Source organism: Cryptotermes secundus, unplaced genomic scaffold (genome assembly GCF_002891405.2).
Source record: "Cryptotermes secundus unplaced genomic scaffold, Csec_1.0 scaffold400, whole genome shotgun sequence".
Classification (NCBI taxonomy): Eukaryota; Metazoa; Arthropoda; class Insecta; order Blattodea; family Kalotermitidae; genus Cryptotermes; species Cryptotermes secundus.
This window is the reverse complement of record NW_019723908.1, coordinates 1,799,588-1,817,928: the sequence shown is the minus strand read 5'-3', so window position 1 is coordinate 1,817,928 and position 18,341 is coordinate 1,799,588. Positions and strand designations below refer to the sequence as shown.

Sequence of the window (18,341 nt, the reverse complement as noted above, 5' to 3'; positions counted from 1 at the left end):
GAAATAGCGGTAACACCATAGTTACTTGTAATTATGATCTGTAAGTGTTCAGTAAATCTAATTACCAAACCAAACCTCGTCTATAATCACTCATACACGTGACAATACAGATGACTGAATCAGTTTGCTTAGCGAAGTGGTTTAATTTTCAGTGGCGGAGTAATGGTGAGTTACGAATTTAAAATGGTTGGGATGGAAGCGTCTCTACCCATTAAGATATTTCACAAATATATATCTGCAAGAATGAAGGAAAGTCACGGAAACCGCCAGTTTCTCTTACCCGGTTTCCTAGCCAAATTTCGAAACATATCTCACGAAATAGGAGTGCCAACCGTTCGACTGAGGCATTCCGAAAGTTCATTTAAATTATCAATGTTGATAGGCGAAGAACTGGAACAAAATGGTAAAGGTCTCTTTCAGTTACTATCCACGCACGGCGGCCCGGGTTCTATCCCGGGTCTGGTCAAGTGGGATTTGTGGTGGTCAAAGTGGCGCTGGGGCAGGTTTTTGTCCGAGTACTTCGGTTTCCCCTGCCAATCTTCCTTCCACTAATTGCTCCACAATCACCCTCACCTATCGTCTGGGGCTGGTACAATAGACCAAAAGTGGCCGCAGTACAAGGAACTTAGTCAAACCCCACTAGCAACAATACTATCCACGCATATCCTGGTGGACTCAGAAAAAGAAAAACAAAGAAGACCTTAATCAGAATTCCCGGTCCAAAGTCGGGCACGGTGATCGGTATGGATGGATTATCTCCTATTTGTCACTGTATGAATTGTGTAGTTCAGAAAGATGGTTAAATTAATAGGAAGACGAAATACGTGAAGTTCATTGTAAATATTCATCATTGACGAGAATGATTATGCGATTATTTCCATATGGAAGAGAGGGGACTGCGGGTTGATAAGAGATTCTTCTGAAAGGTATTTAAAACAGGTGTTAAGATCAGATTATATATATATAAAATTTCTTTGTATTTTATAGAAGCCTCATAAGGCTTAAATCCCTCGATACTCCTATGAGGTAGACTGTTTGTTGGTTGTAATCATTTTGTTGAAAATATTGCCGAAATGGCGTCTTGAAATAGAAAATATCTTCTCTTTTAAAAACCTTTGTGTACTCCCTACTCACTGGCATTTCCTATCACGCAAGGGTCTATATAACCTACTGTATTATCATGATACAACGTCGTTTAATGTGTCTTGAATATATGAACCTTCACCACTTAGACGGACCTACAGGTAAAAATGTAGTTTATTTATGGAACCCTCGCAACATGTCTGAAGCCAGACTTTTCTTTTGATAACCAAGCATCGAGTTCGATGTTAATTTTTGCATAACGACCAGATATCGCGTATCCATAAAAGTAAATAGCTCAGGCTTTACAAGCAAGAATAATAACCCCGTTTAAATCTTAAACATTGAGCACCCATAAAAGCCAATTTGTTGAGGACACCTAAGAAGCTTGATACACTTACACAGTGAAATCTTCTTACATTGGAACAACATAAACCTGAATATCTCTGGTTTAAACATTTAATGTTATAATTATTCTAAGTAGAAATTCTTTACTTTGTTTTTATTTTTATATTAAAAATTATGTGTCCAGTTTTTTGAAAATATAAAATGTTGATACTGAAAAGTCAAATATATGCCAGAAGAGACTGAACTGCATCATGCTTCAGAGATATTGAGGGAGTGAGGGCCTAGCCAATAGGCGATGTCAAGTTTGTAATAAAGCAAGAGAAAGATAGATTTCTGTTTATACAGTTATGTGCTTATAGATAAACGTTTCTTAGTAAATGATCCACATAGCTCTGATAAAAATCGCAATGCAATACACTGTTAATAAGCAGTGATAATTTAGTTTTATTTCCTATTAATTTCCAGCTCTTTTGTCTTTCCTTACATCTAGAATTCAATAAAATGTTCTTCACACATTTGGTTCAGAGTGTCACATTGCAAATAAGCCTACACTACACGCTGACCATTATACAAAGCCACGAATAATTATAATTATAATAATAATAATAATAATATATTGCTAAATATTTTTCGGCCGGTCACGGTAGCCGAGCGGTCTAAGGCATGCACTGTCTTCGCTCGCTCGGAAGCCGGGATCGTGGGTTCGAATCCCACTCAGGGCATGGATGTTTGTGTACAGGTAGAGGCCTTGCGACGAGCTGATCACCCGCCCAAGGAGTCCTACCGTATGTCTGAGATCTAGAAAAATCGAAGTGAACGGAGAAGTTCATGGAGGTAGGCCTAGGCCCACTGGGGCTGTAGTGCCAATGGAAAAAAATAAAATATTTTTCGTGTCCAAAATTATGCAAATTAAAATTATAAAACATAAGCTCTTGGTGACTGCACTTTTCATTTACTAAGATTTCTGCAATGAATCTACTACTGGCATATTAATAAATTCTGATTTCAGCTATAATTATTAATATGATTTTCATAATATTTTACCGAAACTCTTTGAAGATTATCTGAAACTTGTACGTGTACAGACATCTGTTTCTTGCCGTTCGGATACAAGGCTATATAACCGATTACCTGTAAGCGGAAACAAGACCACACACAACCAGATATTCTCCATCCTTGTGGCATTCCTTCATGGGAGTAAATCGGGCGTAAATATAATGAGGCGAGTCTAGGACATCGAAATATATTAACGAGCTTCGGAAGGGAGTATTCCATTGATAGGAACTAAACATTTCTTTTAGGATTTATTTCCTTATGATCTGGCAAATGAATAACTTTGATTTTCATTTGTTGCAGATAAAGATCTATTGTTGGAAGACTATTCATGCTATAGTCATCATATTGCCACGTTATACCAATGGCAGACAGGCGAATTCTGAAGATAATTTTAACTTACAATTCAAGAGGAAGCATAAGGTGCCCACAGTCAACAGGTAAGTACCAACAAATATTTCAAGAGGAGAAAACAGACCAAGTATTGCCTAATTCTTGAAGATAATGACAAGGATGATGATGATGATGATGATATCACACTACATAGAACTGTAAATTATTTTATCTTGGATGTAGTTATATATTCATAGTTCTCGAAAAAAACCTGTCTCCTAAAATGTAAATTTTTATAATATGCGTATTATTTATTGTCCTTTGTACGAAAATAAGATGTCGAGCGGGTTAGTGTAGCGTTACCGCTGTACATCTCTATTCAAAAGGCGACAAATTCAAAGCAGGCCTGAACACCGACAATCCTGGTTGAGGGTTTTCGCGATTTTTCTCAGTCCATCCATTAAAATTCTTGGGCATTATTTCGTATTAAGGGGAACCGGCATAGCCAGTCGGTTGGAGTTCGAGTCCCGGTAAGGCCAAGAACTTTCTCTTCTCTACGTCGTTCAGACCAACACAAACACAGAATAAACGCGCACACACACACCAAACATCCATGCCTTGAGTTTAAATCGAACCTACGATCCCAGCGTCCGAGCGAGCGAAGACAGTTCGTGCCTCAGACCGCACCGCGCAACTACTGCGACCGTCTCTTGCCATCTTAGGGCCTATATATATCTTTGACGTGGATTTGAGTTGTAACGATACTGCGTTCAAGGTTGTTCATTGTCAAGACTACTGTTTTCCAGTGCCTGAAGAAGTCACTTGAGTCAGCTTCCGAAACTTCCCATGTCAAATATCAGAATGTTAGTGTAATATTAAACACTCAAAAATTAACACATACTAGAATAATTAATCGGTCACTTTAACTGTCTTTTAGAGAATAATTTATGTCTGTACTTGAATCAGTAAAGGGGGCACTCGGTACCGTAGTTGGTTGAGGCACTATGCTACAAACCGAAAGGTCGCGAGATAGTATCCCGATGAAGTGGATTTTTTCAATTGATCTAATCATTTCAGCCGCAGTATGGCCCTGGCGTTCATTCAGCCTCTAACAGAAATGAGTACCAGGAATATTCCTGAAGGTAAGAGGCAGCCGGCGCATAAGGCCGCCATCTGTGAGCCGATTGTCTAGAAAATGTGGGGACCTCGACCTCTCACTACTCTATGGGCCTCCACGGCCTGTCACAGGGATAGCTTTACCATTTCTTATTTGAATCAGTAATTATTCTGATGTCGGATACATCCGTTTCGCTAATTGGGCTCGAAAGACTGGATTATATTTCTTCGGAACCATAAAAACTACAACACCTTCATGAAGAATAGAACACCAGAACAAAAACAGAGTACGTTGCCATAGTAACGTAGAACACAGATTCCCAAGGGCCGTGCGAAAGAGATGCATCGTTTCATTAACCTTTTGGTGCTGAAAATGTAATTCTTTTTCCCTTCCGACAGAACATTTTTGTATACTGCTGTGTTTTTATCCCATTAATGTTGTAATTGTTAAAGAGCGTTGCGGAATATGAGGCTTTGCTATCTTTTAACCTTCTCTCTTTCCCTTGAAAAAATCTCAACTCGTCCTCACCTTGGTGCGTTTTTATCGCGTTAATTTCTAGGATATTAAGACTTGGCGATGCGTGGGGCTAGACACTGGATTATAATATGCGAGCAAAAGTGACACAACACTGCTGAAATATTTATTTATATTAATTTACATCATTTTTTTCTGATGTAACGAGTACATTATGTCACTATGATCAACTTAGGTTAAGGTTAAGTTGTGCCTGTGCTTAATTAATTAAGCACATTACCATTAAGGCGTATGGGGAAGTAGATATATAAATTCACGTTTTCTTGAGGTCGGCGCTGGTTCAAGGTGAGTCGTGAGCTTCACGCCCCAGCCGCTTTACCCCCGGGGAAATATTCCCCGTCACCCATTAGATCGGAGGCTGTGTGGGCCCCAGAGCAGGTCTGGACGACATGGATAAGAGAAAATTATTGATCCTACCGGGACCTGAACTCCGACTCCTCGGTCGTTCAGCCCGTAGCCAGTCGCGGTACCGACTACGTTTTACGGGCTCCTATAATCAGCTGAGAGACTAGCTAATTCTCAGTTTGTTTTTAAGGGTACGGAATGGCTTTAGTTTAGTATATGGTGATATTATGAAATAATTCTATATGTATAATACCTGTTCACTTAATTTTCTGTAATACCTTAAACATCATATTTAACCCTTGTTTTATGGTTCGATAGGTCTCTCTGGTGCTGCTACTTATTACAAATTTTGTTTCAGCGATACTGAAACAACTGTTAGAATGTAATAAATTACTGCTAATTTAATTAAAAAAATCTATTTATTATATTTTCCACATTTGATGGATTTTTAATAATGTTTGTTATATGCTACGCTTTGGTTTGGAATATAAGCATACATTTTTAGCGCATTCGCAAAAGGAAATGCCTGTCATGAGTAGATTTTTCAAATCTGTCTTTCTAGCTGTGAGCATATAGCAACAAGAAAACCCCAAAATGAATTTTCATGAAATCAGATGGTGGAGAATGTTACTAGTATTTATCAACATATGTCAGTTTCAGTTAAAATTTGGAAGAAAAAACCAAGAAACCATATATATAAAGACCTACGTTTGTTTTTGCAAGTTGTCTTATACGTAACTCACAAAATGTACATAGGAGGAGATATAATAGCGAACGAGAGTTCTAGACAAAGTTAAATGCATATTTTACATCTAGTGTAGTCCTTCCAGGAATCTTGCAGTCTTTTAAATAATTAAACAAAATTTAACGAAATCACCATAATTAAGTTTCTAGGCGCGCACTTCCTAACTTGTTTAATTTTAACATTTATTTGTCTGTCACTCTTTCTTGTATTACTTCCTCCAAAACTATTTTAATTTCTTACTTTATCTCATGAAAGTAAAAGGTATTAAAAGATTTACTTAGATCAGAAAGAACATAAAGAAATTTAAATAGTAAAATTAGTGTCATTCACAAATATATATATAAGGATACATGCTCCCATACATATATAAAGCTACCTGCCTAGTACATATATAACCATACTTATGTATGTCTCGTAAATACAAATGAAACTTTACATATCCTATATGATGTAGTGTTCCCTCAAGTGCTGAACTATGTTTTGCGTGTTCCGCCAAGTGGAAACGGGAACGAACTTGGTATGGATCTAGGAGATTGAATAGCTAAGAAACTAGAAAACTACAGACACAAGAATAGAACCCGCAGAGGAAATTCTGCTTGTGAGGCAGTGGCGTTATGTTCGAGTTATGGTCCTTGAAATCTCATCGAAGGTATGGTCTCTTTTATTTCAGGCGATTTTCTTTGAAATAAACCTCAGTCGCCTACTTCCAAACCTTTTCCTATTTAATTTTCAAAATCACCTCTCAATTTTTGGTGCCATACAAATTTTATATTCTTCATTGCCGCTAACCAACGCAAGACTCAGACGTAATAAATCAGGAAGGAAACTGCCCAATTACGTTCGCAAGAGATAAATATATTTTTAGACAGCTGACAAATCGTTTTCAATATTTGAAAGTTTAAACTTTCGCAACACGAACGTTCATAATTATTATTGTAAGTTTTCACTATTTTGTCTATGGACCGAGAGATGAATTAAGTTTAAACAGGCTTACTGAAGAAAGTTGTCTTCTGGGTTTAGGCACCGTGTATTCTTCGTTTTGGCCGACGTTTCGGAGGAACGTACCGCCTCCATCTTCAGAGCAGTGGAATAGCTGCGGAGAGCAGTAGCTGTCACAGCTACTGCTCTCGTCACAGCTACTGCTCTCCGCAGCTATTCAACTGCTCTGAAGATGGAGGCGCTACGTTCCTCCGAAACGTCGGCCAAAACGAAGAATACACGGTGCCTAAACCCAGAAGACAACTTTCTTCATTGTCATCGCCGTGAAAACCTCAAAACTTACAGGCTTACTGAAGTTTATTTCATCATCTTACAAAAGCCACCACCAGTGAGGGTTTCTCTATAGATTTATTTTATGTTGTGTGGGGGTGAAACTTTGTCCATCCTCCTACGGAGAAGTCACAGATTGTGGGCGACTGACAGGCGGATGCAGAGGGAGAAATTTGGAGCTGAGAGTAGGGAATAACAGAAGGAAGGAATACTGTATAATCAAGAGCTTCGTATTTCCGAAGTTTCATCAAATATTATTAGAGTGATGGAATCCAAATCCTTCTAGATTTAATCATTTTAAAAAATTCTTGTAAAGAACAGAAATTAAGAACTTGATAATTATGTTATCTTCGAGTCAATGTAATAAAATTAAGTGAACTGAATGACACGAATTTCTTGAGTTTTATCAGGCATTAATTTCATTCGCAATATGAATATATCAGTGCAGTTCTGTCGTTCCATAACTCGTCATCTTCACTGAACACCCAAAAATTAGCAGTGTTCAGTTTACTCGCGATGTATACGAAAATATGCAACGTATCGACAGTTATACGACAGAAATCATCCCTTAAATTTAAAGCGTTTTGATGCATCCAAAGAAATTATTTTATTTATCGTGTTGCATATTTGTGACTTCACTCACTCACTCAAACATAAACCGACTGTTCTTTTTTAACTTCAATTTCCTCTTAGGACCATGATGATGAACGCACAGTTTGGAAATAAATTTTTGTAAATACATTTTGGAGGTAATGTTCTGTATTTCAAATTCAGTAATTTCCCTATCCTTATGGAACACTGAGATAAAATGTAATATTATAGGCACATTGATTTTTTCTAATAGTTCGGAAGACGACTATCTCTTGAACATGTGTTTGAGGCATTCGATTTTTGTTACATAAATTAGTCAGTGTTTTCCTTCTTGTCTGATTCAAAATGAAAATTGTTTCTCCTCCCTTCTCTACTCGATTTTTAGAAAATAACTTTCTTATATACTTACTTTCAAAGTTTTCTGTACCGTATTTTATGGGAATAGAAATTCACTTACGTCTTATTAAACTGGTGCGAGAGAAAACTTTCTTCCGTTCCACTTTTTAACAAGGTAAATATTTTTGTCAGATATCTCCCGCGTCCTGTACCAAATATCAAAGCTGTATGCATTGTTTAAGTTGTATAGACCACTCAGATAAAAGAACACATTTCTTCCCTTGTCCTTTTCCCTTCCGTTTTATATTACCTCTGATATTCAGAACAATTGGGAAAAATACAATTGCAGGACTCAAACTTGTATCGATATTCCAGGATAAACCGTTTACGTTCTGAATTGAGTTTTATATCTTAATTCAGTCTGGAAGAAATTACTTAAGACGCATGATGAACTGACATTTATGAATTATTGTAGAAACTTTAGATGGTCTTCTTTTCATTGTGTTTGTGGAATATGAACATATTCTTCTTTCTGCACCAATGTCTCAGAAATAAATGTTGTCAGTTTCTAATAGAGTTCATGTGCGCTTCGTGTAAAGAAAAACTTCGATTAGAAGCAAAACACCTCAAGCAGCAAAATCCTGTACCTCAAGTAGTGTAATCTAAAATGTGAATCACCCTGTATATCGAAATGCCAGAGCCATCTAATGACAACAAACATCTGCACTCGCAGCGGAACCATAACTCAGTATTCGGCCAGCTCGCGCTTCGACAAGTTTTACGTCTAAATGTACGTGGATCACAGTGAAGTACAAAGTGTCGTTCCAACTCAGTAGGAATCCTCAAACATTTTCTAGGAATTTGATTTGTTTTCTAGGACTCTCGCGCCTCTGTGACTGCTCAGCTTGTGTGTTTGAGGTATCCAATGTGTCCTGTTTAGTTGTATGTTCTAGCGATCCTTTATTGCAGGTTAAATATTGATCTTTTGTGAGTAATCTGTTTTTGTTGTTGTTGTTGTTGTGAAGACTATGTCTAGAAGCAATGCTGGAAATGTAATTTCTGCTGCTTCATTCTTCTTTCAGTCATATTTATTGCCAGTTTTCACATCAGTACGTTAGTATCGAGAGTGTCATAATTTTCCTTCCTTGGTTCAATTTCTTATTGCCGCATCTATATTAAAATTTGTATAATTCATTGATAAGACACAGCACAATCATGAGTACATAGTAACACTTACCTACTTACTTACTTACTGATGGAGCTGAGCCCTTCTGGAGGAGCCGCCAATTCTGCAGCTACTTAAGAATTTCCCAGCATTTTATGGAAGCCGAAGCTTCATCACCATGTTCACAAGAGCCATGCACAGGCCCCTATCCTGAGCCAGATCTATCCAATCCATACCATATTAAGTGGGTCATTGTCACCACGGCACGGCGCGTCCTCAGGTTGCGAATGGAGGAGACGCCCTCCAGTTTTTGAGGGAAGCTGTGAATATATTGAATAAGCAGTCGCGGACAGCCGACAAGGCGTGGCCCTCCAGCTTGGGTGTTGGACGTGAGGCTAACAACTCCTCAACGTAAGAAATTATTATGTTATGAAAATGAACACATAGCAACACAGTTACTCATAACTGAGTTTTGTGTTCTGTTTATGTTAAATGTTCTTCTTAATTTATATATTTACATTCGGTCTAGAGAACAAAAATTAACGGCCATGGTGATTCGTTGCGCTGACCACGCGACACCCTCAATCCGTTAAAGTTGGCACTAACTTCGCCGACAAGCGGCGGTAGCTCTGTCGGTATAGTTCGCTTGTTTGTTTTCATACATTTGTATCCCTACTGCTTTATACTACAATTTGTAAATAAAGAGCCTTAATGCATTATTATTATTAAAGCATCATATACAGTGTATGTTTCGACCCTCTCACGGTAATCATTAATTGAACATATAAACACAGATGAAAGACAAACAATTTTTGTGCACGGCTTGAAGCATATCATGAATAGCCTCCAAGGCCTGTCACAGGATGAAGATTATGATGATGATTATTATTATTTGCCTTCATGTTCTTCCCAGTAATCTTAGGGACTTCTCATAGTTTGGTGTTTGTCCCTCTAATATACACTGTCCTTCTGCTCGGTGCGCCTGCGCTGCCAACGCGGCGATTAATGATCTCGACATCTTTGCAATTGGAGCCTTTTCCTTCAATCACATGTATAATTATCAACCTAAAATTGTTAATATTATTTGTTCACTGATTGGATTCATTTGGCTAGGGTAAGACCCAGTGACAGATTTTATGAACAAGGGAATGAACTTTCGAGCTCCATAAAAGGCACAGTAATTATTGACCAGCTAAGGAAGGACTCTGCTCCCGGGGCTTCCCCTACATATCTGCAAGGGTTTTCTTATCTCAATAGTGTGTTCATGCATTTGACTCCCGGATGATATTTTCTTAGGAAATTGACGAACTTCATGTTTTTCATCAGAAGAGGCCCGGGTTAAATTCGTGGACGACGAACAATTCGATGTAGAGAAAATTTATAGAGGTACCAGGTTCGAAACTTTACCACGTATATTTGTTGCGATTCTACTAGTCACTGTATACGACTATCAGAAATAGGCCACGAACGCTTCCTTCTAAATCCTTACCTATTAACCATTACAATCACAGAGTCCCTTTGTACGCTATCCTGTATAATGATTTAAACGACATGGATTTGGGGTTAATGAAAAGGAAGGTTTCTCTTCCTTGAATTCCCAATATATCACCATTCTGCCAATGCTCCTAAAGTATGATAACAAGTCCGACAGTCAGCACGCCGTCAACCCCTCACCCCTTTCAGCTTGGTTTCACCTTTTGACCTGGCATTTGACCAGACTCAGAATAAAGACCTTAACATTAGTACCGCTCTTCCTCTTGCCTCAGAATTCTTTTTAACATCTGTTTGGATTTATTTTCATTTGTTGCCCCGTTAGATTTATAGAGCTGTGTACGCTCCTCCACCTGTGATAGCAAGTAATATCTACATGGAATTTTCTTCATTGCATATGTAGTAATCTCTTTACAGCATTTCCTTGGGGCTCCTCCTGCGTTTACTCTTAGGTTTACAGTTGCAAGGTATCTTCTGCTGCCTGTTTTCTCCCTGTTCTCAACATAACCTTTCCATCTCTACTTATATTTACTCTTTTTTTTCAACTATATTATAGACTTCAGTTTCTCGCGTGTTTTATCCATTTGTCTAATCACAGACTCATTTTAAAATCTTATGCACCTAACGGTCTGACGTAACAATGACACTCAAGACACGGATGTGGGAAATTTCTGGCTTGAATCTGTACCGGGATATCTGTAAATCTGAGATTTGTCCCTGTATTTTCCTTTTCCATCCAGACAAATACTTGGACAGCACTCCAGTTAGACCACGAACGCTCCTTTCACGTCCTTTCCAATTTATCATTCATTCGATGCTACATAATCCAGTTACTGAAGTCATACATACCGCTCTCCCTCCCCTAAAAATACCACAAATTTGAAAACCACTTCGAGAGTTTATATATTCATCCTTTCATAATAAATTTTGGGCAGGGCGTGTAGCACGAATGGGGGAGAAGAGGAATTCATGTAGGATATTGGTGGGAAAACCAGAAGGAAAGAGACCACTGTGAAGACCAAGGCATAGGTGGGTGGACAATATTAAAAAGTATTTTAGAGAGATAGGATGGGATGGGATGGATTGGATAGATCTGGCTCAGGATATGGACCAGTGGAGGGCTCTTGTGAACACGGTAATGAACCTTCAGGTTCCGTAAAATGCTGGGAAATTCTTGAGTAGCTGCAGAATTGGCGGCTTCTCGACAAGGGCTCAGCTCCATGAGTAAGTAAGTAAGTAATATATTTTTTACTGTCCAAATTTGGCAGAACGTTGCTATCCAGACATATTTATCACATCATATCATGTAAGCAAGTTTATAAATAGGTCCTAGATCTGATGCACTGCTGAAAGTAAAGTTGTTCTTGTACTAATTTGAACAGAAGTGTCATGACGCATAGCGGGGACAACGTATGGTGTCCAGCATTCTTAATGTTAGCAATACACGCAGATCAAGATGTACAGTCGGTTGCATACTCCAGCCTCTTTACCGTCCAAGTCAGAGCCACCTGCAGCTCTTCTGGGTTAGGTGACCCTCAGACTAGGTACTGACATGGCGATGCCTGCTTCAGCCTGAAGTCGAGTAACCATCACGAAGCCCACAACCATTTTATGTACAAACTGCAAGTAGCCCTGTCCTGTCAGTTATTTTTCCATTTTATATTAATATTTAAATTAGTTCATTTAATTGATACAAATACAATTAATGCATCTTTGCCTTCCGTTACACTGTTGTTTTCGGGCCCATTCTCTGATGAATAAATGTTAGACAGGTGGCCGTTACTTATATCTGCCTGCTTCGGACGGTTTATAATATTGTCATACGTTAATGACTACAGACACAGGGTTTAGACTAATTATTGAATTTATTCGATGCTTGATATTCGTAATCGCAAATACTTGCAGCACTCTCACGATTCTACGCAATATAGAAATAATTACAAATGCAAATAACTGCTATTTCTTCACTATTCGCTGTTTGGTAGCGGCTTCTAACAATGGGGATTCCCTTTAACGGCTTCTGTCCTCCTTGTGGGCATTCTCCTTAAGCTGACCAGCGCCACCGCAATCCCAACTTGTAAGTCACCCGGTTTTGCGAGGTACCAGCTCTGCAGGCCGTTGTCCATCCAGCTCTCTAATCCTAATCATGAAGATGGTTGCTTTCTGGCAGCTTCTGCACCAACCTCGGGTTTCGACTTCTGCCAGTTGCGTTCTGAACTCCCCTTGTGTAGATTCTACCAACGTCGAGTCTCGTTGCGTCCCTTGGATCTGACTAATGAATTCTTCACCGAGGCTCTGGATCCGCGTATCGAAGGTCGTCGTCACCGCTTTTAAGTCTAGCCGTATCTCTAGAGTATTAGTGGTGACTTCTTCCCGGAGGCCCTAAGTCCGTTGATCAAGTGACGTCAGGACACCCTCCACGCGACAGCTGATTGTCTCCTCTAATTAGGACGTGGAGTTTATTACAGCCCCCTTCTTTACTTGACCAGCCCTCATCGCGGGTTTCACTTCACGCTGGCCGGTGCTTATCATTGATTCTCTCTCTCTCGTCTTTTTTGGCGATGTTCGGTTTGTCCCGATGTTCTGGCTTAGGCATCGAGAATATTAAGCAGAGTGTTATGCAGTTTTTAGTGAACATGAAGAATGGAGAGAGAATGGAGAAGAATCCTGGTTGCCTCTTCTGGTGCAGGGCGCCCAGTTGAAAAAGATCATAAAAGACCATAACACACAAAAAAAAACGTAGGACAGCAAACGGCATTTCCGGAAGTCAGTGAGGCTGCTACACAGTTTGCATGGCTATCCAAATTGTTGTCGAATTCAATTTTGCCTAAGCACGAAAGAAAAAACCAGAGGGGGAAATTGTTAAGGAAGAAAAATAATTGCGCCTGCCAGTGATGATAATATTAAAGAGGAGAGCGGTAGCACAACTGCTTCCATTTAAATGCTGCCCTGAAGAAGGAATCTATGAATAAATATAAAAAGGACAATGAAATGCACTCAATCCATAAGGGAATAGAACATATGAGCCAGATTTCCTAATGAAGAATCCGATTAATACATAGTGAAACAAGAAGTCAGAGAATTTGTCTTAATTGATAGATTTTAATTACACAAATCGGCAAAAACAACGGATCACTCATTTAAATTCTGACACCAGTTGTCACGTGATAGTGACTAAAGACCGAATTTGGGTTTACCGTTTACTTACGTATTGAGCTGCTTCTTCCACTACTGGCTGGCGACTGACTGCTGATCATTAGAGCGGTTCTGAACAGGGAACAGCAATGACTTGCTACTGGCCTTCGCCAGCACAGTTATTCTTCGTATCGGGCTTCGTCGGCACCCATGATTGTATTTTTATTCATTACAATACTACTTACATGTTTTGAAATACGGTTTTCTCTTCGACAAGAGGAGAGGTCGGGCTGCCACTGTCGACTAACGCGGACCAGAACATGATAATTAAACACTCTGTATATAAAATACTAAAAAAATAAACTTCATGGCTTTAGTCTGCAAGCGAACTATACCGAAATAGCGGCCGCCGCTTGTCGGCAGAAGACAGAATAAGAAAGTGGTTCTTAAAGTGATGAATCAAAGTTTTGTGCCTTTCTGTCTGTCTAATGGCACAGTTATATTTGTAAATTCTGTTCCGAGTCATAATTATGTAACATATGCCCCTCTTAATTTAACTTGCTATATGTTGCATTTTACTGAAGGTGTCCCTAGTTTCTTTGGAGCTCTTAATTGGAGACTTTAAGGCGCGTACGGGGGTGAAAGGAGGGAAGAGAATTTTAACAGCAGGTTTTGCCCCTTTCCCTCGTGTAGATGAGGCATGTTTTAATTGCTTTGATGCCGAGCGTCGGTAGACGTACGCCACCATAGTCTACCGCTGTTACAGACCCGACTCGCTTTTTTTAATGAATCTAATATTTGCGAGGTTGAAACATGTTAAAGTCTTGTCCTGTGGGGGTGGGAAAAGAACTCTATAATGTTAGGCCACCTGCATTGCATATAACTTACGTATGCTGATTAAAAAAACGAACAGAGTGCGTAATTGCAAAGAGCTTAGGAAATATTTTCTCTTTCCATTAAATTTTTTGGTATATAGACGTGCTGTTGGGTAAATAAAGGGATTTCTTTGATACTTTATTAGGAACGATAATATCCCGCCCTTTTTTTTACCTCTTCTAATTAAGACAGCTGCTACATTTATTACGCTGGGAAATGAATATAAACATCAATGTTTCGCTGTTTGTTTCGTAAAAGCTGCTCCTTGAACGAAGTCTAAATATAAAGTCTGGCTAATTGTGTTACCCTTCCCTTTCTCAGGCCTTTAATAGTTTGATATTCTTCTAGGGGAAATTACGAATCCAGCTGCGAAAACTTACAGATGAGTTAAAAGTATCAGTAGTTATAAGAAAAGATTTTATTGGTATGAGGTAGCTAATTAATTCACTCTCTCACTCACTCACTCACTCACTCACTCACTCACTCACTCACTCACTCACTCGCTCACTCATACTGACTCACACACTCACTCGCTGACTTAATCTCTTCTAGATTCGACTCCTTAAAAGACCAGCAGTTGCTCAACAACTCAAGAAAGTCCAAGAAATTTATGGAACCCAAAGTTTCATTACAGCGTTCACAAGGGCTCGATATCCTGTCCTGAGCCAGATTAATCCTTTCCATAACCCCCCCCCCTCGTGTTTCGTTTAGATTCAGTTTAATATTATCTTACTAGTTTGATTGATATGTCCAAAATGAGCTGGCTGTTTATAATGAATATATCTTGTTTATACAGTGTACACATTCTAGTATTGAAGGATACAAATATTGAAGGACGGTATATAAATATGCATTTTGACAATTTATTAGAGAATTGCTGATTTCTAACAGAAATAATGCGTAAAGCGTGAGACTGAGTTTGATAAAGTGTATATTCCTAGAGTGTGTCATATTTCAGGTGATTAAAGCTGATATTTCAGCACGGGGGCTCGGGTTCAATCCCTGAGGACTTCATATGAAATTTTGGATGTCCAAAGTGACACTGGAGCAGGATTTGCCCCGAGATTCTTCAGTTTCGCCCTGCCAATCATCATCGCACTCAGTTACCATTACTTCTTGAGGCGTGTGGCAGTCCTTAGCACTCATAACTTTTATCTCATTATCGGCTTGAGAGTTTGGTCTCTCTGTCCCGGTGCTTGGCTTGCTAGAGAGTAAGGAAGTTTATATGTATATATACACATCTAAGTACATTATAAACATTGGACCCCCGTGTGGAGGCTGTGTCCAATACCTCCACCGTGACCCTGCGAGTCGTAGGAGGCGACGAAAAGAGAAGTCTCAAATATGAGACAGTAAAATATGGTCGCGAGTCTCAAGGGACTCGGACCCGAGAAAGACTGCGCTGGCAAGGACCAGCAGCATATGCAAAAGACAGACCCGTCCTCTCATAAGAGAGGGCGCCCCACAAAAATAAGACCGTAATTGTCAAATGGTAATAATTAATATCTGGTTATGTGCCCCAGATGGGGCTCGACACCGAGACTTACTGACTTACTGACTGACTGATTGACTGACTGTCTGTCAGTCGCAATGTGACTTTGACTTTGACTATATACATTGTATAGAAATTTAATTTCGATTGGTTGAAAACCTCTTCAACGGAAAATTTATCTGGTTCTGAATAAATAACACGAAAATTACGTTAAATTACCGTTTGGCGAGAAAACAAAAAATAGCAATAATTTAAGATGAAATAGCCTGCTTGAATAATTTTTTTCGTATAATGGTGTGCTCCTCATTACGGTCTTCTCAATATTTTTCTGAGAGAGAATGTTCCTGCTACGGATGGAAAATAATGAAGAACTATGAGCATAAAAATTTTACAAAATAATGGAAAAGTGCGCTGTTCTCAATGATTGTAACTTACGCGTAATCATTCATGTGTAGCATGAAACATTCATTTGAAGTCTGGTTCGAAAATGTAGACATACATAGATAGAATTCATAATTTTCCCAACGAAATTTTCTGAAACTGTGTTCTGATCGCGTGTGATTTTATCTAAATGCCTTTATATATGTATATATAATAATAGTGTGAATGAATGTATATATTGTCAAGATTTATGTGTGTGGTAATAGACGGGGTATGGATTGGTGAATGGATTTATTGACCACTTATACACACGACTCGAAAATATAAGTAATTACAACGCTATCGTTAATCTCCACACTTTATAAATAATCACAGCAACCGTTAAGCCCTTTTCGAACCTGCTGTGTCTTCATCAGCCATTCCATGGCAACGGCTTCTAACAGTGGAGATTCTTTAGCTTCACGCTCTCAGGTTTTATTTTCACAGCCTGAACTGCCAACTGATAACAAACTGGGTCGCCCAAGTTACCTTCAAGATAAGTCCTCGACACAGACCTAACAGAAAACACACCCGTTTTTATTGTTGTAGCCCAAGTGTTGCAGCTGCCTAACAACGGGTTGTATAACACCGTTTCCAACAGTAAATTTAAGAGTGTCATTTGTATAACAACATTCAAACTTTGAATAACACTATCAAAATCTTATTGAACATTTTAATTCAGTGTTTCTATTGTTTTGTACGTGTGTAAAATCTGATTTCTCACTGCAGTGGAAGAGATAGTTATGAACGCGAAGTACTGAGAAAAATACTTTTACCAGAGAAAGATAATGCGAGAAAGAATCATATCATGTCTATCTTACATATTTTATTTTTTATTTTTTATTTATTGCTAGTGGGGTAGCACTAAGTCCCTTGTACTGCGGTCACTTCTGGCCTATTGTACCAGCTCCAGATGATAGGTGGAGCAATTGGTGGAATGAAAATTGGCAGGGGACACCAAAGTACTCTAAGAGAACCTGCCCCAGCGCCACTTTGTCCACCACAAATCCCACTTGACCAGACGCGGGATCGAACCCAGGCCGTCGCGGTGGGAAGCCAGCGATTAACCGCGCTTGAGCTATGGCGCGGCCTACATATCTTATATTACAACGGAAGATCAGTCACTTGAACGGTCTTAAGCTTTACCACCACAAAATTTAAACCTCTTATTTTTTCTGTGGTTTTACCTTGTGCTATACCACGAACATGATCATTCTCATGATTCTGCATGACTTCTGCTTTTTGTCTGCACACTTTTGTTATATAATCGTATACATTCGGAAGATTGAAAGGTGTGTGCAAATCGCTGACCAGTGTGCACCTTGGAAAATTTCCATTGGTGTACAGAACCTTGCTTTGCAGGCGCTGCAATTTTAAAAGTTAGGTTTCTGCGCTAATTCAGGCGGGACAAGCGTAATAACTAATCGCCTACTTTGATTTCATTATATAGTGATTATTTTATACTAGACGGACCGCACAGAGATCACTGAATCTAACAGCTTTTCTAGTGTTGCGTGTGTACGCATTGCCAACCGAACATATTTATTTATCTTTGCCTAGAAACGGCTGCATATTTTGACTCATATATCTTGGCTTCCAGGCGTTGGGGGGAGACAAACAAGGTGATCTCATAAGCGTCTTTTATTTTTTTTTTCAAAATAAGGAGAGTAGGTCCGGTCTAGGAAACCGAAATTAACGGCCGTGAGCATCCGTTGCGCTGACCACGTGACACCCTATATCCGCAAAAGTTAGCACTATCTTCGCCGACAAGCGGCGGTCGCTCGGTTGGTATAGTTCGCTTGCGGACTACATGCCACAGAGTTTTAAGGAGAGTAGGTTAAAAACTGCTCTTCTAATAAGCCACGATGTGTAAAAATATGTAAGGGACATGCAAAATGCAACACAAATCTACCATAAAACAAAACATCTTTGAAAATCTTAATGTTGTTACTATAAATAGTGTATTATTGATAAATATTTATTGACATTTAAATTCAAATTATCCTGTTGT

The 18,341-nt window shown here is 39.0% G+C and overlaps 1 long non-coding RNA gene across 1 annotated transcript in view; it reads left to right on the top strand.

Annotated features, from left to right (window-relative positions):
- LOC111862090 overlaps positions 1-18,341 on the top strand; it is a 196,699-nt gene that overhangs the window by 144,604 nt on the left and 33,754 nt on the right. Inside the window, exon 3 of the long non-coding RNA XR_002842365.2 lies at positions 2,785-2,921. This is a non-coding gene — a long non-coding RNA (uncharacterized LOC111862090). The remainder of the gene's footprint in view (positions 1-2,784; positions 2,922-18,341) is intronic.